The sequence below is a fragment of the Condylostylus longicornis genome, unplaced genomic scaffold (genome assembly GCF_029603195.1).
Source record: "Condylostylus longicornis isolate FDR11 unplaced genomic scaffold, ASM2960319v2 ptg000135l, whole genome shotgun sequence".
Classification (NCBI taxonomy): Eukaryota; Metazoa; Arthropoda; class Insecta; order Diptera; family Dolichopodidae; genus Condylostylus; species Condylostylus longicornis.
Genome location: NW_026578103.1, coordinates 478,208 through 505,395, shown reverse-complemented (window position 1 = coordinate 505,395; position 27,188 = coordinate 478,208). Strand labels below are relative to the sequence as shown.

At 27.0% G+C, this 27,188-nt stretch overlaps 1 long non-coding RNA gene across 4 annotated transcripts in view; it reads right to left on the bottom strand.

The window, feature by feature from the left end:
* Nucleotides 1-27,000, bottom strand: part of LOC129614994 (uncharacterized) — a 131,520-nt gene extending 104,520 nt beyond the window's left edge. The window contains exons 1-3 of one of the 4 annotated variants that reach the window (XR_008697427.1): nt 26,736-27,000; nt 23,948-25,653; nt 15,165-15,437 (exon numbers count right to left, since the gene is read on the bottom strand). This is a non-coding gene — a long non-coding RNA (uncharacterized LOC129614994). Of the gene's footprint in view, nt 1-15,164; nt 15,438-23,947; nt 25,654-26,718 lie in introns of those variants that run through there. The other 3 variants (XR_008697426.1, XR_008697428.1, XR_008697425.1) reach the window with 3 other exon arrangements.
* Nucleotides 27,001-27,188: the final 188 nt, after the last annotated feature.

The following is a 27,188-nucleotide window of genomic DNA, read 5'->3' as shown; positions in this document are numbered from 1 at the left end:
TTAAAAAACATTAACGAAGTAAAAATTTAAAAAAAAATTTATGTTAAAAAAAAATAGATGGATCATGAGCAAAAGCAACAGGGATAAAGCTGAGCTATATGCTGATCACTCGAAAGAAATTTTTAAACCAAATGAACTGAATTCTGGTTTTTGTTTAGTAGAAGATTTGGTTATGGATGAAAACCCTATCTCTGTTTACACAAAAAGAATTTTGCCAGGCAATAAAGTCGTTCAAATTGAATAATGTCCCAGGTTTTGATCTCATTACTGCTGCGATATTAAGAGAATTACCGAGCAAGGTATTAACATTTTTGAAAAAAGTGATAATTGCAGGCATGTTCCTAGTGCTTGGAAAGTAGTGGAAGTTATTATGATAGGAAAATCGGAGAAACCCTTGAATGAGGTAAAGTCATATAGACCGCTTTTTTTGCTACCAATGATATCAAAACTTTTTGAAAAATTGTTGTTAGCAAGGCAGATGCGGACAACAAGAAAAAAGAAATTTATTCGAAAACATCTTTGGTTTTAGAACAAAGTATGCAGCAATTGAACAAGTACACAGAATAACAAATACGAGTATTATAGAAAATGTGCTAGAAGAAAAGCAAATATGTTGGACAATTTTTCTAGACGTAAAGCACGCGTTCAATAAAGTTTGGTAGGACGCATTATTATTTAAATTTAAGAAATTTACATATTTGCAAATTTTTAGAATTACTTGAATCATATTATCTGACGGAATTTTTCGAATCAGTACTCTACGTTTAGGGATAAGAGGGCTGGTGTGCCTTAAGGCAGTATTCTGGGTCCTATATTTTACGCGCTTTATACAAGCTATTTGCAAGATTTAGAGCGTGTTACTGTGGCTACATTGGTCGACGATACAGCAATATCAGCAATAGGGTCTAATATTGAAAAATCACCAAAAAAATTTTATAAAATAAAATGCAATTTTATGACTACTCATTGTTACGTCAAACATTTCCGGAAATTTTAAATTCCGGAAGCGCAGAAAGGTAACAACGAGTTTTTTCAACCGGAACAAATCATTATTGAACATTAAAATGACAAAATTAACTGTTTTTAGCACTTTTCCAAAAAAATTTTGAAAAAAAGTGCTGATTAGTTTCACTCTGTCCATCTGTCCGTCCTTCCGTGGACATGTTTACAAAACTTCTACACCCTTGAAGATAGAAAGCTGAAATTTAATACGTACATAGATCTTCGCTAGAAACTTATTTCCGTAGAAGAAAATTTTTACGTATCTCCCCCCCTCTAGAAGTTATACCCCCCTAAAACACTAAAAATGCAATTTTTTAACCATTTGTTGCAGTGAAACCATAAGCATATTTCAAATTTTGCAAACGCAAAAAGGCATTGGCTTGCTTCTCCTATCGAGACATACTATAGTTAAACTTTAAAAAAAAAACAAAATGGCCGTTCAAATTTACCGTTATTTAAAATCCGTTTTTTCCAAATTTTTGATGTCGTTTTTCTTCCAGACCCCAGGTTGTAGGAGCCTCAAATTTTAGCAGCTTTTAGACACTAATAAATAGTTTATTTCTTTAGAAATAATTTTTTTTCCGTCTCCACCCCCTCTCAAGTTATCGCCTCTTGAAATTTGTAAAATTCTAAAATAAATTTGTATATTTCCGGAACCACAAGCTTTTACAAATTTCTATAAATGCAGAAAGCTAACGGTAGATTCCGTCACATTAAAAAATATAATTATTTTTCTTAACTCATTCAACTTATTTTTCTTAACCCTTAAAATTGAGCATTATGTTAACCCCGCTTCAAATTAATTTTTGCTTTATTTCAAAGACTGCATAAATCGTTCATCCTAAATGTATGTAATCCTATGGAAATAGTTTCATATATGAATGAAAATAATTTTAAAAGTATAGTAGGAATACGTAGACTGCATTTAAAAGCAGTATTTTCAATTATTGAAGGGAAAAGTGTTACAATACAAACAATGCTTTGACCCAACTTTATTTTTTTTTTTTTAAATTTTGATGCCGGTTTTTTTTGTGGTTTTTTTAAACCAATAAATTTTATGCTTTCAAAAAATATAATAATTTATTCCTCATTTAATTTACCATCAAATTCGGCAATTATGACAATGCTACCTTCAATAATCTGATACATTTTGCTGTATAAATGAAATAATTTAAATAGCTTGTCAATTGTTTTTTAACAAGGATTTAAGGGAGAAGGTCTACTTGACAAACCATTGGTTTGATCTCATCTTATTATAGTAATAACTATTAAAAAAATAATAACTATTATTTTTTTAAAAAGAAAAATTCATTAAAAGTTGAAATTATCTTCTACCAGATTTTATCTTCATTTTTTAAGGCATATTGGTCTTGAATATTATATCGTTCTTACACAAGACATTTTCGCCATTGTTGAATGGCTAAAATTTCATTGCATTTAAAGGTACCTATAGATCCAACATAGGTTTAGAAGTTTTCTCAAAAATATATTCTATCTCTAGAACTAAAACAATTTAATTTTTGAAAGTTGCACTTGCTAAAATATTCATATACGTGTATATATGTTATATATGTATAGTATGAGTTCTTCTTTTATGATATTGGAGAAAGGAAGTAAATTAGTGAAATTAAAAATTTTTAAATTAAGAAGGAGAAAAAACTTTCACTTATACTCTCATTCCCAAAAGGGTTTTTTTAATGTTAATTTTGGAAATATTTAGAAAAAACTAAATAAAATCAATAAAATTAATAAAAAAAATTGTTTCAATGTAATTATACGGACTTAAGTAATATAATCTTCTAAGAATATTAGCAAATATATGAAGTATATTATCAAAAGACTATTTTTAGAATTACAAATTAATTTTTAATTGTTAAAAGACTTAAAAACAGGATATTGTGCCTGGGAAGGTCAGTTTTTAATTTTAATACAAAATAAGTTATTTTACCCGAAACTTTTTTTCCTTTTTGTTTTCCAAAAAATTATATTCTAAATTTAGTTTTCATTTTAGAAAATGGTTTTTCTTTACTGGAAATTATGAAATACCAATCACATTTTTTACATTAATGAAGAATTCTTTGATATACGGTTTTGTAAATTTATTTTGAATATGTTTCATTTTTCTTTGTTTATATAATAAACAAAAGATTTATTCTAGAGTCTAGATAATATTACTTAGTTATATTTATGAATAAATTTAAAATGTTAGCTGTTTTTGGAAAAGGAAATCAAAATTTTATAAAAATTTATAAGTTTAAAATTTTGAAATTTTGAAATTTTCCAAATTCAAAATAAATTTTCTTTTTAATTTGAACAAGCTGTTCCCGCTACTCATTATTATATTACCACTTCAAAATCTTAACTGCTAAATTATCGAACATAATCAAATCAGGGTTTTTAATATACATAATTTAATAAGAGACATTTTTAATATACATATATAATATATTATATTTCAAAAATCACAATTTTGTAAAAATAAATAAAAAAAAGTTAACAGGCACAATTTTGTTATATTTGAGATTATCAATATTAAATATTGAATAATTACGAGTAAATGACCTAATTTACTAGATAAGGATCAAAACTTTTTGTAGATGCATATACTTATGTATTTTATATGATACATTTTGAAGTTATTTTGAAATTATCTTGTTTTACGTATAAGAAAGTAAATTAGCTTTAATGAATTATTAACGTTTTAACTTCCAAAAGTAGTCTACCTATGCCTTATATCTTGCTAGTTACCAAGAAACAACAACCATCTGTTTACTTGGACAAAAATGCCCAATACAATTGAATGTAACAAATTCTTTATGTTATTTTTTCAAAAATAAAAAAGTTTGCAAGTATTGAAAATACGCCAGAACAAATGAGCAGGAACTAAAAAAGAAAGCATCGGCTTGGTACATAATTTTTGTAAAGCCGTTTCCAAGGCCTATTAATTCCAAAATTCTTGAAAGTATGTGGGAATTAGGTCCATAACAAAATGTAGGATTAGAAACTAGAATAAAATATAATTTCAACTTTTAAAGAAGAGATTCGAAATTTTAAAATGTTTTTTCAAATATGTATGTATTTCTTCAATACAAAAAAAAAACAAAAAGTGTAGTTGTTTATAAATAAGAAAAAAACACCATGGGGAGGGCTGAGTCACGGAAAAAAAAACGGGGTAAATAGTTATCGTATATCCTTGGCAAAATCAAATTGAAATTGATTTTTTTTCGATAAATGAACTAAATTCAAAAAAATAAATTTATAAAAATGGAAACTAAATATTTTTTTCATATAATCATTACGCTAATTTTATGAGTCCAAAAAACATGTTCTATTGATTTTTCATGTATTTTTTATTTTGGCAAAATAATTTTGCCTTTCAAATTGAATATAAAAGTAAACTAATATTGAAAATAATATGTTGCTAATATTGTAATGCACAGGCTACGATTACAACTAAAAACGAATGTGAACTTTTATGTACCTACTTAAAATTATCAAGGTTTTCCCATTCTTCTTATATTTTACCTTTTTAAAAAACTTCCACATTTTGTACTAAGGCAATTTTATACATTGTATAAAAAAAGGAAAAACTTTTTGTTTTTAAAATATCATTATAAATAATTACTATTCATTTCTCAATTATAATAAGTACTTTTTCAGATATAATACGAGTATAACTACAAATGGTTCCAAATATAATTATATAAAACAAAATTTTTTAAAATAAAAAACAAAATAGTAAAATACAAAGAAGAAATACAATCTTGATTGAATATTGTTTTAAAACTTCAATAAGCAACCATTTCTATATTATGCCAAATTAAATTAACTTACTAAATGTTATCTAAGTTTATTCTTGCCATATTTTTCCCAGCCTCCATCGATCGCCTCGGTAGTGAGTTTTCAAAACTAATTCTAAGTTTTTTAAAATAGAAACCTGAAATTTTATGCAAAATCAGCCTATTTATCTAAAAGAAAATTTTTCCCTACCTCTTTCGAAGTCACGTCCCTTCAAATTTCTAAAAATACCATTTTTACCGACCGTATGTAATAGGTAGGTTATGTGATGGCAACAAATTTTGGATATGGAGTTTTCGACGGGGAATTTAATCCATAGTAGGGAAGTGTAAATAAACTATTTTTAGCAACCTGTCGGTCTGTCGGTCTGTGTGGGCACGCGTGTATCTCAAGTTCTGCTGAACCGATTTTGATGAAATTTTATATGTAAGTTTATTTCCACCATAGCACGGATTGATCAACTTTTGGGATATATAAGGCCTCGGGAACTGCACTTTTTAGTGGGTCGGTTTTACATTTTTGAACATTTTGAAGAAAATATTCAATCGATTTTCTTGAAATTTCATATATAAGCTTTGTTCGACCGTCCGCAAAAATTTCTCACTTTTGGAAGAAATCAGGCATCAGCAATTGGACTTTTACTACTCGTACGGGACAAATATACATTTTGTGTATATAAAGGGAAATAATCAACTCACTTCATTGAAATTTAATATTTAAATTCCTAGTATTAAAACAATGACCATATAAATTTTTTGGAAAGATCAGGGCTCGAAAACTGATTTGCGGGCCGAATTAGCATTTTTCACCATTTTGAAGAAAATATTCAACCGATTTGCTTGAAATTTCATATATAAGCTTTGCTCGACCGTACGCGGAAATTCCTTACTTTTAGAAGAAATTAGCCATCAGCAACTGTTCGTTTACTACGGGCCAAATATACATTTTTGCGTATATAAAGAGAAATAATCAACCAATTTCATTGAAATGTAATATTTAAATTCTTCGTATTAAAACAATGAACATATAAATTTTTTGGAAAGATCAGAGCTCGGAAATTGATCTGCGGGCTGATTTTACATTTTTCACCATATGTACAGAACGAATTGATGTACATTAACGAAGTAAAGTTAGTCTTATTATCAAATTATAAATTTTGATTAGTTCAATTAAACAATACGTTGATAGATTTTCTTTTTAGTCATGGTTTCGTATTCCACCTATGGAGTGTATTGGCATCATGTTAAGATAATAAAAAAGCAATTTTATTACAACATAAATTTGAATTTCCAAATTTAGCCTTTCAATCTCTCAATCTGCATAGATATTTTTTTTAAGTTGACAAAATTATAAGGAATATTTATATAACCTTCCAAAATTGAATATCTTCTAGTTTAGCCAGAAAACATATTTCAACATATTTCATTTTTTGTTAAGGTGCATATTACACAACTAATAAAGCCTAAAATAAATCCGAGTCTGTTGAAAATCTTATGCGTCATCGAAGTTGACATTCGAATAAATCCGATGAAAAATATAGAAAAATATCTGATTATAATCAGAATTTTTAAAAACAAACTAAATTCAGATATGAAGCGAATTAAATTCGGAAATATACAAAAGACAAAACATCTTAAGTATATTTAAAATGATTTTTGTACGGTTTGGACATTCAACTTCCTTAAGTTTAAAAAAGATCTTTTACCCCTTGTAGTTTTCAGAATTCTATTGAATTAATTATAAACTTAAGATAGGTTTACTACGTTATAGTTCGTATGTGCACTGTGTGTCATATTTCTGTTATTCGAATGATTTATTTAGGCTAATATTGCAATGGCATTGATACACAATTTTTTTAATTAGATTATCAGTATAAATTTAAGAAACTGTAATTCTTTTATGTAATATTTTTTGAAAATTTTTTTCAGGTAGCTCAGATTAAATTGTAACGGTAATATTTTATTTTTAAAAAATGGTTATAATTTATTATAATTATAGATTATAATAAATTTAATTACTATGATTAAAAAAAAGGGATCATGTGCAAAAAATATTATTGAGAACATGAAATTCATACAGCAGTTATATACTAAAGGGTGTCTCAAATTTACTTTAATATAAAACACTGATAGGAGTTACTTTGATATAAAACACTTGGTTTATAATTAAAAATTGAAAATTTTTTATTGATTTATACAGTATACAGAACAGGCTTATGTATGGTATAACATATCGAGGAAATAGCCTCCACAACTTTGCTGGCCATAAACCATTATTGTGGGACCAGCTGGGTTTTTGAAGAAAAATGACCCAATGATGCCTCCAACTCAAAATCCGCAATAAATAGTGACTCGTCGTGGATGCATTTGTTTTTCAACAATCTCCTGTTCAATTCTTGTGGATCTCCTGAACACCAGAAGTGACAGTTTTGTCCATTAGTGAAATGTAATAATACATAACTAACGAGGACTGCTTACACTTCGTTACTGTAAAATTAAGGACGTTACTGTACAATAAAAAGGAAATATTACTCCAAATATGTGTAATGGTGTACACATGTCGGATGTAAAATTAAACACAAAAAAGTTTCTTTTAAATAAACGTACAGTTATTCATTTTTCTAAACAAAAGTTTAACAAAATCATTGAAATTAAAATTTTTGTTGTCTCTAATACGAAATCTTAATACAATAATAGAAAAAAATTAAAATTTAATGATAACTGAAATACTTTAACAATTAATTTTATGAAAATACTTAAATAAAATAACAAAATTATATAAAAAAATCTGAAGTGTATTGTCTAGTTAAGTGAAAGGGCTACAGAAGATTATAAAAATGCCTTTTAAACACTCCTTTCCAATTTTTAGGGCGTTTTTTAATTAACATACCTACAAAAATGTAAATTTGGCTCTTAGCAGAATTTCAGTTTCTTGAAAAGCTCGCCAGATAGTTTCGGTAGCAACCACAACTCAAATATAATATTTCAAGAAACTCCATCAGTCCCTTCCGTAGATATAGTAAAAAAAGTAAAACCGGCCCCCAGATCGGTTTTCGAATCCTGATTTTTTCAAAAAATTTACAGATTCATTGTTTTGACAGCCCGAATTTAAATATTAAATTTCAAGGAAATTGATTGATTATTTCGCTTTATATACGAAAAAATGTAAAATTGGCCCGGAAGAATGTCCAGTTCCCAAGGCCTTATATATCCCAAAAGTTGATCAATCCGATTCATGAAAATCGGTTCAACCGAACTTGAGAAACACGCGTACATACATATACACGAATTTCTGATATATCAGGCCTCGGGAACTGCACTTTTTAGCGGGCCTGTTTTACATTTGTGGTCATTATGAAGGAAACATTCAACAGATTTACTTGAAATATCATTTACAAGCTTCGCTCGACCGTACGCGAAACCTCCTAACTTTTACTACCGGCCTAATATACATTTTTGCGTATATAAAGGAAAATAATCAACAGATTTCATTGCAATTTAATATTTAATGTTTTGTATTAAAACAGTGAACATATAAATTTTTTGGAAAGATCGGGGCTTGGAAACTGATCTGAGGGCCGTTTTAACGTTTTTCACCATATCTACGGAACGAATTGACATTAAATTTGATTATGAGTTCTTGAAATTTGATATTTGAGTTCTGGTTGTTACCGAATCTATGGGAGCATTTCAGAGAATTCCACAAACCGAGAGTAGCACAAACCGAAACTCTACTAAGAGCCAAATTCACATTTTTCTGTAACACTTTCACTTAACTAGATAATACACTTTGCGGTCGGTTATGCGCTGACCACATCAAATTTTTATAAATATAATATGAATAAGAATGTGTATGTTACACTTCTATAAAAGAAATAGCTCACCAACTAACACATAGGTAGGTTATGTAATGGCAACAAATTTTGCATATCGAGTTTTCGGTGGGAACGTACTTCTCCATAGTAGGGAAGTGTAAATAAACTATTTTTAGCAACCTGTCGGTCTGTAAGTCTGTCGATTTGTCGGTCTGTCGGTCTGTCGGTCTCTGTGTGCACGCGTGTATCTCAAGTTTTACTGAACCGATTTTGATGACATTTTATATGTAAGTTTACTTCCAACATGGCACGGATTTATCAACTTTTGGTATATATCAGGCCTCGGGAACTGCATTTTTTAGCGGGCCTGTTTTACATTTTTGAACATTTTGAATAAAATATTCAAGCGATTTACTTGAAATTTTATATATAAGCTCAGCTCGACCGTCCGCGAAAATTCCTATGTTTTGAAAGAAATCAGGCATCGGCAACTAGACGTTTACTACGGGCCAAATATACATTTTTGTGTATATAAAGAGAAATAATCGACCGATTTCATTGAAATTTAATATATGAATGAATAATTTTTTGGAAAGATCAGGGCTCGAAAACTGATCTGCGGGACGATTTTACATTTTTCACCATATCAATGTGGTTTTTTTGTGAATTAAATATATTGATTTTTTGATTCTACTTTTATATTACAAGCAATTTTCGAAATATTAGAATCAGATTCAGTAATATCAAAAATAAGAACGAAGAAAAAGTAGCCATTAAAGTGTATATAGAATGGCAACATATGTATATAGAATGGCAAACAAAACAGTATTGATGAAAAAAAAGTGTGTTATACCAAAATTTTTATTCGTATTTGAAATAACAAATAGATACTCCCCACCATGTATACATTTGTAAATATTATTTATTTCTAATAAAAGAAAATATAGATGCAACAGTCTTTTAACAGTTCAGTAACCTTAATTCATGATTCCCAAATTTTTTAAGTTCTTAATTTTTAAAGAAAACGCTTGCTTTTGTTTTGTTTTACATTTAAATTGCTTTGTGTCATGGTTTTTTTTTAAACAAAATTAGTTTGTATATATTTACCTATATATTAAAGTACACTTATCGGTACAGTGAATTACACCTTATCAGTACAGAAAATTTCATTTCAAACGTTGATTGCAGTAAGAAAATTAAATTTCAGTGCATATTATTTATGAAATATAGTGTTTAAGAATGATTAAGTATGAAAAGTGAGCTTATGAAAGTGTGTACGAAAAAAATTTTCACTGGTGGAAAGAACTTCACATAGAACTATTTCTTAGTTGAATTAAATGTACTAACCAACCGAATATAGTTGATAATTGAAATAATTTAAGTAGATTGTGTAGATTTAATAATTGTTTTTCAAAACGTATTGATTTTTTTTCAAGGAAATAGCGCTACTTTTGTAGACCATTTGTTTATTTCAATTTTATTTGATTTTTAAGTTAAATAGTTTTTTGCCATGAAAGTCAACTTTTTTTTTTAATATTCAATGCACGGTATTTAATTTTCAATTTCTGTCATTATAAAATTTTTATGTCTATTTTAGTCGATTGTTAAATTGACATTTATTAGCAATTTTTTGCACAAGAAAAAGAAGAATTTTTGTCTTCGTTCAATATCAAATGCACATCTTAACCTTAATGATTAATTACTATTAAAATGCACGACAATTAAAAGGGAGAAACTATTTTGTTAGAGCTTTATTAAATTACAAACGTGAACAAAAATTTAATTTTTAAAAATTTGAAAAATATTCAACAAAATGTAACGAACATTTTTGTTCAATATTTTTATGTTATATATAAACAAACACGTATAGAAACACACAAATTTTTTATCAACATAATAAATATTGATTTTAAATCCTTTCATTATTAATGTTTTTGTTGCTTTCGACAACATTATCATTATTGAATCATTTTGAATAAATTTTCACCATTAACCACATGACGATTTGCATATATGTATAAAATCTACGATTTTTCCTCGTGTACCTAATACTCGTATATCTTTAAAATCCTTGGTGAAATATCAAAAAATTCAATCATTTATTTTTTTTTGTTTACTGGCTTAAATTTTCAATTCAACCTTGATGAAAGTGCAGCCACAATTTTCTATAAGTCAATCTAAAAATGAAAAGAATACAAGAATTTTTTATCTTAATTTATTTTCATTTTATCATTGAATAAAACTTTTAAAAATATAATGCTCTAAAAGGTTAGGGATGGACTTTAGATGAGGATTTCAAATTGTTGAAACAGCGTAGTAAGTATGCAAAAATTTAAGAGTATAAAAAATTTGATAGAAAATTAAACGATAAATTTAGAAAAGTTTCATATAATGAATAAAATTTTTATATTTTCTTAATATTGAATTTTCAAATACTATCATAAATTTTATTCGAAAATTAAATAATACCGATACAAACACATATTCCTCATTATACAATCAAACAATATTTGAAAAGCTTCAAAATTTTAAACAAAGACCTGTCCGTGTGTCTGTTTATAAAACTTCTGGAGACAGAAATCTGAAACCTTGGAGATAGAAAGCTGAAATTTCACGTGTTTATAGATCTGTATTACTAGAAACTAATATTCTTAGGAAAAAATTTTTACCTATCTGGCCCCCTCCAAAAGTTATACCCCCCAAAACCCTAAAAATAGCATTTTCCCACTATTTATTGTAGTAGAACCATATGCATTTTTCAAATTTTGCAAACGCAGAAATATAGTGGCTGGCTTCTTCTACCGCGGCGTACTATATTTGAACTTTAGAAGAACAATATGGCGATTAAAATTTACCGTTATTTAACACATTGCTGACCAATCGGAGAAGTCTTCCCGTTTTGAAAAATGTCAGTGCACGACCGATCAGGGAGATCTCCAGGTTATAAAAAATGTCAGTGTATAATCGATCGGGGAAATTTCCCCGTTATATTTGAGAACTTCACTAGTTAACGCATGTCAAAAATTTGCGGTGCATAGCTTATATTCAGTTGAAATTCGTGCGGCTGGCAATGTGTTAAAATCTGTTTTTTAAAAATTTTTGATGTCATTTTTCTTCTAAACCCTAGGTTGTGAAACTCTAAAATTTTAACAGCTTTTAGAGACTGATAATACTTCAATTCATTAGAAGGAAAAACCACACTTTTTTCTACCCCCACACCCTCTCAAGTTATCGGCTCTTGAAATTTGTAAAATTTTAATTTGTTTCGCCTTATATTTGCGAAACCGTGTCAATCATTCTTAAAATGTATTAAAATAAAAATAAAAATAATGTTGAAGAATAGTAAATTACTTAAATAAAGAATTTTTCAGCATATATTTTAAATTAATTTTCAATTTTTATAAAGCATGCGCTCAAAAAAATTTAATTTCAATATTGTATTTACTTTTCAAAAGCGCTTTTTAATACTTATTAACTTATTTTTTTTTCTTTATTTATATATTCATATCTTGTTATTTTATTACAATATAATTTTTACAGTAATTCAGTTTTTGTACATTAGTAGATACACATACATCCGTATCAATTTACAAACATCATATATTACACGTACCACATATATGCATGATTCAATTGAAGTGACTTATAGCTCGAAAAATAGAACAAGTTAAACCATTATGAAAATTTTTTTTATTACCTAAACTTTCACTATATGGTCTTCTTTTGGGGAATTTAAAAACAACTTCGGAAAATTTTGTAAATTTTCCAACAAATTTTAGTTGACAAGAACCATGTTAATTCTTTAATTTTAAAGTTTTTTTTTTCCTCTTCACTCCTGGAAAAAACATAGGGCAAGTGCATGAAATCATGCCCCTGTTTCATAGCGTCATAGAGTGAACTAGGTAGGTTACCAGCCTACCGTAATTTTATAGTTAAAAAGGAAAAAAAAATTAAATTTTAAAAAGTTTCACATTTTAAGAAAAAAAATTTAAAATTAAAAAATCTGATGTTGTCAGCACATAACCTACCGCAATGTATATTGTCTAGTTAAGTGAAAGTGTTACAGAATATTATAAGAATGTCTGTTAAATACTTCTTTCCAATTTTTAGGACATTAGTCAGCTTATAGTTAACATACCTAGAAAAATGTAAATTTGACTCTTAGTAAAGTTTCGCTTTGTGCTACCCGATTTTCCAGAAATTCTCGCCAGTTAGTTTCGGAAACAACCAGAGCTCGAATATCAAATTCCAAAAAATTCCATCAATTCGTTCCGTAGATATGGTGAAAAATGTAAAATCGGCCCGCAGATCACTTTTCAAGCCCTGATCTTTCCAAAAAACTTATTTGTTCATTGTTTTAATACAAAGAATTTAAATATCAAATTTCAATGAAATTGGTTGATTATTTCTCTTTATGTACGCAAAAATGTATATTTGGCCCGTAGTAAACGTCCAATTGCTGATGTCTGATTTCTTCCAAAAGTTAAGAGGTTTTGCGGACGGTTAAACGAAGCTTATATATGAAATTTCAAGTAAAACGTTTGAATATTTGCTTCAAAATGGTCAAAAATGTAAAAATTTATCAATCCATGCCATGGTCGAAATAAACTTACATATAAAATTTCATCAAAATAGGTCCAGCCGAACTTGAGATGCACGCGTGCACACACAGACCAACTAAGCGACAGGTTGCTAAAAATAGTTTATTTCCACTTCCCTATCATGGAGAAGTGCATTCCCACCGAAAACTCGATATGCAAAATTTGTTGCCGTCACACAACCTACTTATTGTATACACAATACGGTCGGTAAAAAGAAAGTTTCAAAAATGGTTTTATAAATTTAATAGAAATAGAAAGAAGAATACAAGTTTTAAAAATTTCAGTATTTAATCACGATTATTACTTAAACTTTCTAAAATTCTTTTTTTAAATAAACATATGTTCTAAATATTCTTAATTTTGGCCGGCAAATCGTTAAAATCTTAAGAAAATTCTTAAGCATTTTCAGTTTTAAAAAGCGAAAGGAAAAAATTTGGCTTATTTCGCGTGTTATGACCGTGAATTTCCATATTTCCGTTTAGAATTAAATTATGCTTAATTTTACTATTGATTATTTTAAGAACCATCATTGTATAGCTCCCACTTACAAATATTGCTAAAACTTATATACTTAAAAGTGTATAATAAAAGATAAGGATAACGCAAAGGACGCGGTATCATCCAATTAAACCCAATCTTCTAATTAAAACACAGGATGATTTCACCTACTTAGCCGTTGATTTTGTTAAATGTTAATGGTTTATTCAATATTAATTCTTCTCCTAAATATATTGTATAATATAATTTTGAATTAAAGAGGGTAATTTAATTTCAATCGTTTAAGAGAAATGTACTCTACAAATTATATGTTTGATTCCAATTTATATAATGTACAAATATGTAATAGACTTCCAAAAACTTGAATTTTACATCTTGGGCCGATCAAAGCAAAAAGATAGTTGATTAGCTCCATTTGTATGAATAGACAATTACTACTTGTACTTTATAGTTTAAAATTTTTCACTTAGTAAAAGAAACAAAGTTGGGTCAAACCAATGGTTTGTATTGTAGCACTTTTCCCTTCAACAAGTGAAAATTCTGCTTTTAAAATACAGTCTATGTATACCTATCACACTATAAAAATTATTTTCATTCATATACGAAACTATTTCTAGGATTGCATATATTTAGAAAGAACGATTTATGCAGTCTTTGAAATAAAGCAAAAATTAATAAAAAGTGGGTTTAACATAATGCTCGATTTTAAAGGTTAATTGTGTGAGTTAAGAAAAATAATTATATTTTTTAATGCCATGGAATTTACCGTTAGCTTTTTGCGTTTATAGAAATTTAAAAAAGCTTCCGGTTTCGGAAATATAAGGCGTCAAAAATTCAAATTTTACAAATTTCAAGCGCGATGACTTGAGAGGGGGTGGAGATGGAAAAAAATTTTCTTCTAAAGAAATGAAGCATTTATTAGTGTCTAAAAGCCCTTAAAATTTCAGGCTTCTAGAGGCTGGGGTCTAGAAAATAAACGACATCAAAAATTTGGAAAAAACTGACTTTAGATAACGGTGAATTTGAGCGGCCATTTTGTTTTTCTAAAGTTAACCTTTAGTATATTCCGCTAGGGGAAGCAAGCCACTGCCTTTCTAAGTTTGCAAAATTTGAAGAATGCTTATGGTTTCATTGCACTAAATAGTTAAAAAATGGCATTTTTAGGGTTTCGGGGGTGTATAACTTCTAAAGGGGGGGAGATAGATAAAAATTTTGTTCTACGAAAATAAGTTTCTAGTAAAGACTATGTACACTCAAAATTTCAGCTTTCTATCCTCAAGGGTGTAGAAGTTTTGTAAACAGACACACGGACGGACAGACGGACGGACGGACAGAGTGAAACTAATAAGCACTTTTCTTCGAAAAAATTTTGGAAAAGTGCTAAAAATGAAAGCTTATAACATATTTCTGAATGTGAGATTAAAAATAGCAACATTCTGTTCTACCTTGAACGTACGTATGCATATTCATATAGTAGAGGCTAGTTAAGCTATTATCAACAAGAACTTAAGTAATTAATTTGAAGAAATTCCGTCAATTAATTGCTGCTATATAACAAAGTCTGTAAAAATATGAAACGATTTCGTTCAAAGCAATATGAAGTTTCAAACAAATTGGTTGATTATTTCTCTGTTTCTCTGTTGATTATTGATCACCATTGGTGCAGTGGTTATGGCACCGGTCCTTTAACCGAAGGGTCTCGGGTTCAAACCCCGGTCAGGTCACTATAAAAAAAAAAAATTATATTCAATATTATTATAACTTAATATACAATACTAATAAAAATATTATACAAGTAATTTTCAAATATTCCTAATATTCGATATTAAAAAAAAAAAAAACTAAGAAAAATAAATAGTAAATATTAATAACCTCAAATAATTAATATATAAATAAAAACTGCGGCAGGCTAGTCACCTACCCTATGACGCTATGAAACTAGTGCATGAGAAATCATGCACTAGCCCTATGCTCCTTCTAGGAGTAAACAAAGGAAAAAAAAAAAAAAAAAAAAAATTTCTCTGTATGTGAAGAAAAATGTAAGTTCTGACCGCTGTGAATGAAAAGGTTATTTGGTGATACCTGATTTCCCCAAAATGTTAGGTGCCATGTTTCATTATTAGGCGGTGTTTGTAAAAATTTACGCGAGACGAATTTTGCCCTTTCTTGTTGTTTTCGATAAACAAAATAAAACATTTCAATAAATTGGATAAAATACGAGTACTTCTGGAAAATACATCCATTAAAAAAAATCTACTTACTCAACAGCAAGTAAATTCATCAAATCAAAGTGATACTAAGTTCAAGAACGAAAGAATCAGCAAAATATGTTTAATTATGGATGAGCTGCTTTTACTTTAACAATAATATTACTAATTTGATAATTATTATTATTGCTATTTGATAATTAGTAATATTACAGTTAAACTAAAAGCAAATGTTTCAAAAACATTAGGGCGTTCAAAACAAAATTAAGACGAAATCGGAAAAGAAATTTAGAATGGGAAATTATTTCTTTAAACTGAGCAAATTTGGTTTTTTTTTATATATATTTTGAAATATGAATACTAAATTCTAAAACTTAAAAAATTAAAGACTTCAAATGCAGAATTGTTATATGAATTTTACTAATACAACATCATAGTTGAGAAATTAACAAGAATGTGCTTATTACACTACTAATTTATCTTAATGGAAATTTCTTCATGCAACTGCAGAACAGATGGATGACGTAATCAAAGGAACGAGTTAAAGGCAGAAAAATTCATTAAAAAAATTTTTCTCCTCGACTTGGAGGAGAAAAAAACTATCTTTCTGCGTTTGCAGAATTCAAAAATTTTTTCTGATTTTTCTACGACAATTGCTTAAAAATGACATTTTTAGGGTTTTGGGAAGAAAATTGATATATCTTTAGAGGCGAAAGATATATCAATTTTCTTCCACGGAAATAAGTTTCTAGTAAAGATCTATTTCACGGACACAGTGAAACAAAGGTCCACTGGCGGACACAGTGAAACAAATAAGTTTTACTTGGAATCATTTTTTTAAAGGACTATAAAAGGGTACTAAGTATTTTACAATGTAATCGTCTGTAAAAGTTAAAAACTATTTTTTTACATATTCAAATCTAACACAAAATGATATTTGAATTGTACACGCATTTACTCTTTGAAACACAGAGTTAAAAAGTCGAAAAAGTCTCTTAGCATGACGATATTGTCTTACTTTATTCTAGATTGATTTTAGGAATCGTTGGTTCGAGTTGAGTTTGATAAGAAAAATTTGAAATATAAGATATAACAAGCGCAAGAAGTAAAATAAAGGAAATATAATATGTTTAAAAGGAGATTTTGCTTTATTACTTGAATTAAAAGAATGTTGAGCTCGTTAATAACATTGCGTTCACTATTTAAGGGATTTATTTTAATAGTTCCTGCTTTTTCGTTCTTCAAAAGCTATAAAAAACATTAGAAAATAGATGTTGTACAATACAAAAGACGAAGTTTTCCTTATTATAAAATTATTATTGATTAGTTTTAAATGGATGTTGACTGTAAATTGCACATTATACTAAATGTATAAAATGTTATAATAAATGCATAATTGTTGATTTTGGAGTTATCGTGCGATCGGGCGGATGGGCAGATGGACGGACAGACCGACATGTTTAAATCAACGCAGAATTTTACACTCATCAAGAATATATGTATATATATGTCTATACCGCAGATAACTCCTTCAATAGTTACAAACTCCATACGAAAGTTAACACACCCTTCGTGAAGTGCAGAGTATAAAAATATAGAAAAATTACGTTATGTACTTTATTTTAGTAATCAAAGTACATAGGTTGATATTAATAAAATTTTCAGAGTCTCGTTATAAATTTAAAAGCTCTAAATATTTACATTACTGAATAGGAAATTTTATTTTTAAATATAAACGAGAAAAAATAGAGTTGACCGTGTGATCTCCGTACGAATTTGTTATCCTATATGTGCGAATAAATATGCCATATTTGACTATGGGACTGACTATGACTTTAATTTGCAATGTTACCACATTAATTCATATAAATTTTCAGTACTGTGTTTTTCAAAATTTCAATATACGAGAATCGAGTCAAGAAATTTTAATGATTCTTATCATACATATAACAGCCCTAATAATACACTTGTTTTGACGAGATTTCTATTTTATAATTTCAATAAATTCTGAGATAATTCCAAATGACTTTTGGATGGCTGCTACCAATGATTTTTATTACATATTAAACAGCCTTTATTATTACTTTATAAATATAAAACTTAATTTTACAGAAACAGAGAAAAAGGGACCCAAAGGTCAATTAAAAGGGTTTCAACGTATTTTCAGTCAACAAAAATAATGAATATAAAAATTATCTACGATAAGTCAATTATGTGCTTTTATTTATTTCAAAGGCTCATTACTGTACTGACCGTTTCATGTTTTCCATAGTTCGTTTTATGAAAAGGAACTATAAAAAGGTCAAGTGAACGAGACCTCAAATTGAAGTTAATGTAACCCCATTCGTAACATTACATCTTTTGCTTAATGTAGATAAGTTAATTCATTTAACCCTATTTGATCATCCCTATGAAAGTTGCGTAATGCATATCTTAAAATGTTTTTTTTTTGGATCGAATCAATTCTGTTTAGGTAAATATTATATTATAGTTATAATCTTTTCGAAAATTTTCATATCATCACCATATATAATGACTACAAAATGGAAACTATTATTGATGATAACGATGATAATTATTACGATACGTATATCTGCGGAACTCATTCATCAAATCATGATTCATTACAATAATTTTGAATAATAAGGTTTTATAGTTTTGAAATACAGCTCTCACATTTTAATTTCAAATAAATTCAATTAATGAAGAAAAAAATTATCATTATACCCGGCGTGAAGTTAACGAAAACACCAAAAGGATGTAAACAAAACATTTACGAAAAGTACGAAACATTTTTTAATTTTTTTAAATGGAGTTTATAAATTTTATTCATTATAAATATTCAGAGGTAGTAAACCTGCAATTACAGAACGAAAAAAAATTAATAATAAAAGGGATAGGATTAATTTGTTCTTGATATTTTGGGAAAAATGATTTTGAATAATAACGTTAGAGAATAAATTCAAAATATTTAAAGAACATTAAAGAAACGATATAAAGATATTAACAAGATTTTGTAGTTTACCTCTTTGTTTACTAAAAGAAGACTCCTCCGTACAAATGAAAATTAAATTGTCTTCGTCCTACAAAAGTTTCAAGTCACTTAGGTCTCTGCAAGACATCAAAATTAATTGTTAAATTTAAAAAACAAAAAAAAAATTGGCCTTATGCTTTCAATACATTGAACAACCATTAAAATCGCTGTTTTAAAATTTTAAAAGATTAAGTACTAACTCAAAATTATAATAGTAATATGAATTTATTAAAAGAATGTAAAATATAAACGTGCTCATATACAAAACACAGTTATCCGCTACTGAGTTTTAAAATATGTAGTTTTGTCAAACCTATTATGAAAGAAAAAAAAACATTTAATGTTTTTTAAATCACTTCAACAAATTAACCACATTTAAACTAGCTTGATAGACCAATGTATGTTTTTCAACATGTTGCCAAATATTAAAATTTTAAAAATTTCGAGAAGTGATAACTTGAGTGGGGAGGAGGTGGAAAAAACTTTTCTTCTAACGAAATGGACTATTTATTAGTTATGGTTTAGAAGAAAAACGTGTTCAAAAATTGGATAAAACTGACTCAAATAACGGTAAATTTTAGCAGTCATTTTGGTTTTTTAAAGTTCAAGTATAGTATGCCGCGGTAGTGGAAGCCAGCCAATAAATTTCTGTGTTTAAAAATTTAAAAAATGCATATAGTTATACTACAATAAATAGTTGAAAATGGTATTTTTAGGGTTTTGGGGAGATACAACTTTTAAAGGGGGCAGAAAGGTAAAAATTTTGTTCTACGAAAATTGGTTTCTAGTAAAAATCTATTTACATATAAAATTTCAGCTTTCTATCTTCAAGAATGTAGAAGTTTTGTAAACAGAAACACTGACAGACGGACGGACAGAGTGAAACTAATAAGCACTTTTTTTCAAAAAATTTTTTGGAAAAATGCTAAAAAGTAACTTAAAACTTAAATTTGCATATTGTCCCGCAATTATTATTGATTTTCAATTCCACTTTCTGCTTCTAAAAAATGATTAATATTTTAATACGCGAAGAAGGCAATTACCTTTCGAACTATTTTCAAATACATACATACAGTTATGTCACCCTCATCTCAACTACCAATATTGAATCATCCTGTACCGCTTTCGTAAATTTTATTTCTCACACTACATTCTTTTTAAATTCCATAAGTGATTATAACTAATTTTTTTTCTTTCCTAGAATTTTTAATATTTGTTCTCACAAATATCAAGCATTACTAGAATGCTGCATTCTAGTTTTTTTTTCCTTTTATTTTTTTTTTACCTAAAAACGCCGAATATGCAAAAATGCATAATTACCTAAGTTTTATTATAAACATGAGTAACTTTTTTTTCAACTGATATTGTTACAGTAAAAATAAAGCACATGTTAGAATATTTTAAAGATTTACTCTTTTAGTCTTATTTCGGAGTCATTACAGTAAAGTTTGTTAAATAAAATTAAGGAGTATAAAAGTTGTCAATAAGAATAATAATAAAAATAATAATAAAAAGAAAAAGAACATTAATAAGTGGAACCTATTTATAAGAAAATAATAATAATAATAATAATAATAAGAGTTTAACTTTAATAATATTAAATTTGTTAAATAAAATCAAGAAAGTTAATCACACTGAAAAATTTTTGTTGTTTTAATTACAAACAAAAGAAAAACGCCTAACTGTAATAATAATAATTGATAAATGCATAAAATGCATAATTTGCTTGAGTTAATTAATTTTTTCTATTAACTGCACTGCGTATAATAAGGAGGGTGGTGGAACCAAATTTTGCATATCAAGTTTTCGATGAAAATGCATTTCTCCATGTTAAAGAAGGAAGCGTTAACAAACTACTTTTAGTAAGATATGGTTCTGTCGATCCCGTGTATCTGAAGTTCGAGTAAGCACATTTTGATGAAAATTTTGAACGAACGGGTTTTACATTTTTGATCATTTTAAAGAAAATATTCAACAGGTTAGTTGGAAATACTTCTTTGACTGTACAAAAAACAACGAAAAAATCAGGTGCCAGCAACTAGACTTTTAATACGACCCAAATTTATATTTTTACCCATATAAAAGGAGCTGATTAACCTTAACATTGAAATTCAATATATGAGTTCTGTTTTCTACCATAAGTAGTTGGCGAACTTCTCAAGGAATTCGGATTATAGTGAATCTATTTGAAAAGCCAAATTTTATAACAAATTATATAACAAAATATCATTTACAAAACTCATAAATTCACAATCGGTATTCTTATAAGATCAGATATCTGTTAATTCATTATAGCGCATATACTTAAAATTTTAAAACTAGCATTTCAAATAATAAAAATGTGCTAAAGTCATAGCTCTCTTATAATATTTATTTTTTGTATTTTTATTTCAATAAAATTAAGGAAAAATATACATATCAGTGTCACTTTATGCATCCTTTCGTTCCCCTTTGCAAGAAACTCATCACTGTAAAGCTCCGAAATAAAACAAAACAAATGCAATTAACAAAACACAAGGATTGAATACCCCAGGTGGTAATCCAGTAATGCTGGAAAATCCACACTCTTCGGAGGCTGGTCTCATGGATTCTGGGGGAGATGCTTATTGCATTAGTAGATCGGCGTTGATGAACCCATTTAAAGGGAAATCAGGCGTCATGCAATCACCCCCATTGGTGACTGCCGACAAAAACAAGAAAAAGTCTAATAAGCTTGCAGAAGACAAAAACATGAAAATCCAAGAGGGTAATATGAAAAGGCATCTTATATAGGAGAGTAAATTAGATACTCAGGAGTCGAGAATAACCGAGTTAGAGAGTCTATGTAATGTGCTACAAAAAAAGATCTGCAAATTACAGACAGAGAATGTAGATTTAAAAAATCAAATACAATCTGCATCAAGAGAAAAGAAGAACAAAGATACGGAAATTATTGTATGTGAAACCAACGAGGAAGAACTGGCTAGAGAAACTGACTGGATACTAAAACAGAATAATGCAAAGAAGCGAAAAATGGAAAAGTCTTCTGATATAAATTCAGAGAGGACAGTTAAAAAAATAATGAAACCAGCCCTAAAATGAAGGTTGAAAATCGGAAGAAGCACAAGCCTCTTCCGATTATGTTGAGCAACATTAAAAACTACTCCCACATAGTTAAGATATTAAAAGAAAAAAGAATAAACGTTAGCGTCAGTATGATGAATAATGACCAATTAAAAATAAATGTGGAAAATGAAAATGAATACAGATTACTAACAAAAGCTGTAAATAAGGCTAGACTAGAGTGGCATCCATCGTGTCAGCCAGACTATATAAAAAAAGAGCTCATTAACAAAGGCTTTAAATGTTTAGATGTTGTAAATAAAATCAAAAGCAAAAAAGAAAATGGATCTTTGCGGCAGGCCTGTTTTGCATATTTAATCATTATGAAGAAAATATTCAACCGATTTACTTGGAATTCGCTCGACCATCCGCGGAGTCTACTAACTTTTGAAAGAAATCAGGTGTATGCAACTGGACATTTACTACGGGCCAAATATACATTTTTGCGTATATAAATTGAAATAATCAACCGATTTCATTGAAATTTAATATTTAAATTCTTTGTATCAGAACAATGAACATATAATTTTTTTGTAAAGATCAGGGCTCAGGAACTGATCTGAGGGCCGATTTTACATTTTTTACCATATCTACGGAACGAATTAGTGGTATTTTTTGAAATTCAATATTTGAGTTCTGGTTGTTACCGAAACTAACTGGCTTCAGGGAATTCGGTTAGCACAAAGCGAAACTCTACTAAGAGCCAAATTCACATTTTTCTAGGTATGTTTACTATAAGCTTACTAATGCTCTGAAAATTGGAAAGAAGTATTTAACAGGCATTTTTATAATATTCTGTAACACTTTCACTTAACTAGACAATACACATTGTGGTTGGCTATGTGCTGACCACATCACATTTTCTTGTACATATCATATTCGAGCGATTTATCTACTGACGATTCAGGAAATTGAGAGAACAACAAAACTTCTGGTGCAATTTAAAAGATCGATTTTTTGTAGCTTTTTTTTATATTACATATTTTTGTTTGTGCTTATAAAACTTAATTTATTTTCAAATAACATGTTGAGGTTTTTAATAATATGTACAATGCAAGGGATCCTCATAAATAAATGGGAATTTCATATCTGAATAACCTTAAATATCAGTATTATCATTACACGTGAAAAACATACTTATAATACAATGACTACACCTTCTGGTAAAAAAAACATAAAACCGGCAATGAATGATCGAAGCTGCAAATCAAAAATTTTTGATAATGTCATATTATGATTCAAGTTGTAAAGTTTAAGTTTTATGAAAAAAATTGTCATAGTGCAAATAATGTTTTTGTATTTGCGTTTTAGTTTTTATTACCACGACCGGTCTTTAACTCTTTCTGAAGTGATTAAAGAATACGTCTCCGGATAGTTTTTCTATTTCTAAAATTTTAAATTTTATGGAATTCTCCTAACCTTTTTTTTAACAAATCGCAACAGCAATTTTTATTTTGTGTCATGTTTTTAACATTTCTAAAATTACTTTAGCTTTGCTCTACTCTAAAATAGATGTTGTAGTATAAATTAATTAAAAATTTTAAACTTGTTTTTAATACAGGACAACAATTTGTTGACGTCTAATAAAATTCAAAAGTGCAATTGAAAAAGATCCAATTCAAAAGTGCAATTTGAATTATTTTTACAAAGTAACAGGAATGTTTTATAAGCATTTCTTGTAAGTGCTTTATTTGTGCAAACCTTGTAAAATGGATGTCGCGAAACAATTCAAAAAAAACGCAGATGATTACGATTAAATAAAGTTCATTACAAACATTATATTTAAATGGTACATACATATACATAATATTTCATTAAGAACACGTGCGTACTAATTCAGAAAATGTTAACGCACATTATTTTACAGAATTTTCTTTTTTGTTTTACTTACCTATTTATTTAAAATGATATTTCAATTGAATTTTTATTTCTTTATTTTATTTTCAATCCCAATGCTCTAAATTTTAATATTTTTATATAGGTTTATAGTTTGTATAATATTTTTATATACAAATATTTTTGATCTTATATAACGGTATTTTTAATTTAAATTGATTCAGAAAAACAAAATAATATATAATTTTTTTATAAACTTATTTATATTTGTATCGTGTTTATGTATGAATATATTAGGTTTGAAATACAACACAATAATATCATCATTTACCCAGGATTTTTAATTGTATTTAAATTGTAATGATTTCTATAGCCACAATTATTTAATATATGTACATACATATGTATGTATATATGCGAATTTATTAAACATTTAAATAACTGTTATTAAATATTTAAATAACTGAGATTTTTTTGTTTTCTGCTACATTAGAATCAAATCATTTTCCAGAAATTTAATAAATTATTTTTTGCAATTATTTCAAAGAAAACACAATAATACAGGAAGAACTAAATACGATAACTCTTACAACTCTTAAAGTTTTAAAATTTAGTTTTGATTTTGAACAGTTTTTGATTTTTACTATATAAGAGGCTAAGTACGATCACTAAATTTTATGTATTTATGTATGTATTTTGCTCTTAAATATTTTATTTAAAATACTTAATATTAAAATTTTCACAATTGTTATTTTTAACAAACAAAAAAAAATTAAAAAAATATTATTTATTTCTTAATTTAGAATTTGGTTTTTTTTTTGTTTTTAATATTAAGTAAACACACATTTATATAAATAGATACAATTTTTGTCTTTTTTCCAAAAATTTGAATTTGATTATTTAAATTTTTTTCGTTTTTTTATTAATATTCGTATTTATTGAACGTTTTACAGTCACATGCTTTTTGTTTTCAAAGTTTTTATTAAAACGCGAAAAAATCAATTTAATTTTATAATTGTGTTTTTTTTTTGTTTGTTTTAATTTTTAATTGTATTGTAAACAAAACTTAAAACTATAATGTAAAAATGTATGAATGCATGTATGTGTCTAGGTGTGTTCTTTTTCATTCTTATTATATTTTCGAAAATTGACGTAAATACATATGTGAGAATGTATATTTTATATTTACAGAAAACGGGAGAAGGATAATAATTATAAAACTTTGGAAGTTTGTTATTTGAATTTTTATATCTTTTTATCTCTTTGTATTTCTGACAATCGAAAAAAAATAAAAACAGTTGCCTTAATTTTACTGTTATAGTACGAACTCAAACAAAATGTCGACTAATTTAATTTTTTTTTTGTTTTTTATGTAAATGGTGGTAAAAATACAAATTAATCATTTGATATTTTTTTATTTTGGTTTTTGGTTGTTGTTTCACTTATATTTTTATTCTCTATTTTTTTTTAATGTTCATTCTTATATTACCTTATATAAATGTAATGTGTTATGTATATTAATATATTATGTATGTAGCTGAATATATTTACACAATTTTGAGGAAAATTTAATATAAAAAATTTTAAATTAACGGATTAACTTTTTTTAATTTTTCATATGCGCTTTTTTTTAAGCTCCAACTTTTATTTTTTCATTTTTGAAATTTTTATTTTTTTTTATTTTTATTAATATTATTTAATTAAAACTGTTTTAAAACTTTAAGTAAAGAAAAAACGTGGAAAAATGGAAAAAACTAAAAACTAAAAATAAAATTAAATATTATAATAATAATGGTTTTATTCTTATAATTTAAAATACCAAAAAAATTTTCTGGTTTAATTTATTTTTTTATGTGTGCACTTTTAATTGTATACTTAATAAATTTTCAAATATATAATATATATACGTATACATATGCATATACACATGCGTGTACGTTTTTTAGTAAATTCTTAAATACATTTTTGATTTTAAATTTGTGTCTAAAATAATTACCAGTAAGTTGATAAAATAATTGTGATAAAAATTAGTTTTTAATTTTTTTTACACAATATAATATATGAATATGAATGTAAATATTTTTATTGCTATATTTCAATTTAATTTTACTTAAAAAAATTTAGAAAAGCAAACTAACAATATTGTCTAAATATCAAACATATTTATGTACATAAATGTAAAAATACGTATAGTATAAAATAACAAAAATATTAAACTAAAAGTATTTTTACCATTTTACTAAATAATTAAATTGTAAATATAGTTTTTGTGATTTTGTTTTTATTAATACTTCTTAATTATTTTTTTTTATATTAAAATTTTTATTCCAACTTATACACTTTTTCAATTACAAAACCAAGTAAAAAAACAGAAATTAATGCCCCTTCGTTTAAAAAAACCTTTACTAATAAGTACCTACTTTACAAATACAAATTTTACAGACATCTACACACATGTATACATATTTACATGTATAAATTTTTTCTATAAACTTTTTATGATTTTAAATATTTTGGAAAATAATATATAAAAAAAATCAAAATTCGCTATTGTTTTTTTTAGCAAAAATTTCACGTAGATTTTTGGTATTTTTTCTGCTGTTTTTAATTTTTTTTATATTTTTTTAAATTTTTAAAATATTGTGTGACATTATCATTTAACAAAAAATAATGGGCATATAAGAAAAAATAAGTAATGGTATGAACGAATAGTATAAAGAATATCTAAGTTATTTTTCAGTTTAAAAAACCGTTTAAATAAATTAATTTAAAAAAAAACTCTACGTATACTTATGAATATGTTTAACTATAAAAAAATATACACACATATACACAAACACTACCATTAATGTGAGTAAAAGATTTAAAAATCTTTTTTTTAATCTTGTTTTAAAACTTCTTTTTTTCTTCGCTTTTCCTTTAAAAAAAAAATAATTAAATCTATTAAAACTATTTAAACCACCATAAAATCAATGTTTTTACGTTTTTTTCATTTCCCTTCTTTTTATTTCAAGTTTGTGTGTTTCACTTTTTGCAAATGAAAAACCGAAGCGCTATTTTTTCTTACCTGGGATAACTTTACCCAGTAGCAGACAATCCGGGACTAAAAGCTCTAAGCATCATTTTCTTCTTCTTTCAAACTTTTAAAATTTTAAATATATATTTAAAAGCCCAAGAATTCGCACACCACATACAAAAAATGACGTGCAATATTATAATGTACATACATATAATGTATATGTGCAGAAAAAACGTATAATATCGATGTGGTAAATATATATATAAATGTATACACA